Here is a 3,083-nt window from a genome sequence, read left to right as displayed (position 1 = left end):
GTGCACAGCATTTTTTATTTAGGCACCACTGATTATGATTCATTTGAAGCCTTTAAAACAAAATCTGGTGTGCACAGTAAGGATAACATCAGTTGTATATCTTAGCTATATTAGCTTTAGTGGTAAACGTCTAGGCACAGGGATTTGAATGGTTCTAACTGGCTTCCTCCCCAAGGAAATTCTCTGTAACACAGGAACACACACTTACTGGAAAGGCAACAGGCTTAAACAAAACAAATAAGTGCCAGTAATCTACTGTCATTGAAAAAACTTTATATGCCTCTCTTAAATTTCTGCAGAGCCTTGGACAATCTAAACCAGTTGTATCATCACTTGGATAGTCAATCTCAGCCAATGTGGAGATACAACGGACTTCTGCTTCTATGCTATATCTTTTAGATTTACTTTACATGTAACTCTTGATTTCACCATTCCCCAGAATCCTTTAAGGGTTGTTGTGAAGCAAGACTAGGGGAAGATTATAACATGTTGCAACCATGAGTGGTTGGATTACATGCTCTGGGGGGAAAGAGTCTGGCCCAAAGTTACCCAATGGCTTCATGGCTGAGGGTGAATTTGTATCTACCCTGTTTCTCCAACAATACGGCCTCCCCCAATAGGAAGTCCCAGCATGTTTTATAGGCATGAAATGAAATTAAGCCCCTCCCCCCAAATTAAGGCCTATATTAAAACATGCGAAATGGGGAGGAATGGTGGGGGGGCTTGCCATTAGGAAGTACTTTTGTTGCACACCTGGATATGGTGCTGCCTGCGTTGACCCCGATATGAAGTGCCCCACCAACGCCGAGGTCAACATCCAAGCCATCACCGCCCGCCCACCCAAAGATGCAAGGGGGGGAATTAAGTCACCCCTGAAAAAACAGCCTAGCCATTTTTTCAGGGCTCAAAAAAAATAAGACCCAGCCTTATTATATGAGAAACACGGTAGATTTCTCTCTGGTTTTCAACCAACATACAGCACACTACCTCTGTTGTATGAATTGACTTATTCAATAAAGCCAACTTTTAAAAGCCATGAAGCAACCCAATGTAGAAACATAACATAGTTCAAGAGAAACAAAGAGCCACCGAAGCTCTTTTAATTTTCTAACTCTCTTAGAAATCATGATTTTAACTGGATCATTTGTGGGTGCTTCCAATCAAGATATTATCCCCACTCCAATCAGCAAATTTTGACAGTCATCCTCCATTTGCAATTGGAGTTTTCCCACTATAGCACCTTCTACTCATTAAGACAGGCAGCATCAAAATCAGTTTGCCTGGAACCACCATGAAGTCTTTTGTGCATTTAATACAGAAGCCCCATTCACCTAGGTAGACTTCACTCCCAGGTAAGATTGCAATAAAATTGAAATTTAAGGGTCTCTAAGCCTCTAGGCACAGTGAGCCTCTTATTTTCTTGTACATCCTTTGGTTGTTGTTTTTTTCCTCCCAAGCATTTTATTAACTCAGTTTTTTTCAACTTGGGATTGTGTTCACGCCCTCCTCTTACCCTCTGCCTATCTCACATGTTCAGGTTTTTTCCAGTTTGAAGCAAAGTTTCCCATTCAGCAACTTTCATTTCCTTTTCCTTGGCCATTTCATGCCAGTAACACTCCCAGTTTGAATAGCAGGAAAGACTTGAATCAAGGAGCACTCTTTACTCAAAATAAAGCAAGCTCATTCTGCAAAAGGGTATATAACCTCTGTTCCATTTCCCACAAACAGATTTCACAGTTAAAAAATAATTATGACTTCTTAGAAACATGCATCATTCTGCTCATTAGGAAGAAACACACATGGCTTTTCAGTTATGGACAAATTCAACCTCTCTTCACCCCCAGAGAATATAAGAATATAACTGGTGTGTGCCTTTCAGGATTGGGACTAACTGAAGCTTCAAGAACCAGGGAGTTTGACAAGGGTGCCTGCAAGAATGGCAGGGGTCAAGAAAGCCAGAATGATGGTCACAAGCAGATGGCGGTTGAATCCCCATGTATGGTTGTAGGTGCCAGTTCTCCCTTTTCAACTCCCCCTCCCTCCCCCAGACCTTCCTGGAATAGGGGAAGTTATATTTCAAGTGAACTTTAGATGCAACAAGACTTAAGGGGTGGGGGGAAAAAAAACATAAGTTGTGAGTGCAATAAACCAGCAGAGACCATGAAATCCTTGGAAAATCAGTGTCAAGGAGCAGATCCTGAATGTGAGTTCTCCCATTTAAAGTGGATTTTTGCAAAGGTGGGGGGGCAGGGCCTTTTACTTTTTCTGTTGTTCCCATTGGAGTGATTTTTACAAGAGTGGCCAAAAGCCAAGTAAGAAGGGATAAAAATATCCTGGTTGGAATTTGGGGGATCAAGTTAGGAACCACAGGCTACATACAATAGAGACTTGATTAGATTTCATGAACAGTGATCCATACTGCATTAGATTTCATGAACAGTGATCCATACTGCATTAGATTTCATGAACAGTGATCCATACTGCAGGATGTTGTTCTCTTTGTGTTGCAGAGACCTGATGTGTCAAGGAAGCTCATATGGATAAAGGAATCCAGTAGGGATCCACCCACCCACCCACCCCCCAGTCATTCAGGATTTCGCAGGACAAAGCCATTGCTCTGACTTTTGTTTGAAAATGATTTAGAATCCATTCAGGATTTTTGTTCCTGGAGCAGCACATGAAAGGATAGACTGAATTCCATGCCATTGCTTTAAACCTATTATCCGGCCTTTACAACTCAATGTCAGATGACCAAATGTATTTAGGCAATTGTATTTCCTGATACACATTTAAGTTTTACTCCATGCTGACAGAAGTTTCAGTAAAGAACAAATCATGAATAATAAAATATTCTAAGCTTTTATTAGGCACCTTGGGACCTCCGCCCCGCTCATTATAATGCTTGCTCAGCTCTTTATAAGTGGGTGAATTAAAATGAGAACAGACTATTGCTTGACAACTTCTATCTTTATTAGCCCACAGTCTCAAGTACTGTTTTATAGTGTTAGTCTCTCATGAGCTGGTTTTAATTCCCTGAAGCACATGACCTACTATAATTTACTGGAAGAAAAAAACCCTTTGTA

This window comes from Notechis scutatus, chromosome 2, assembly GCF_049901735.1.
Source record: "Notechis scutatus isolate UNSWTSFEM ecotype Mainland chromosome 2, rNotScu1.2, whole genome shotgun sequence".
Taxonomy (NCBI): domain Eukaryota; kingdom Metazoa; phylum Chordata; class Lepidosauria; order Squamata; family Elapidae; genus Notechis; species Notechis scutatus.
Note: the sequence above shows the minus strand (reverse complement) of the source record.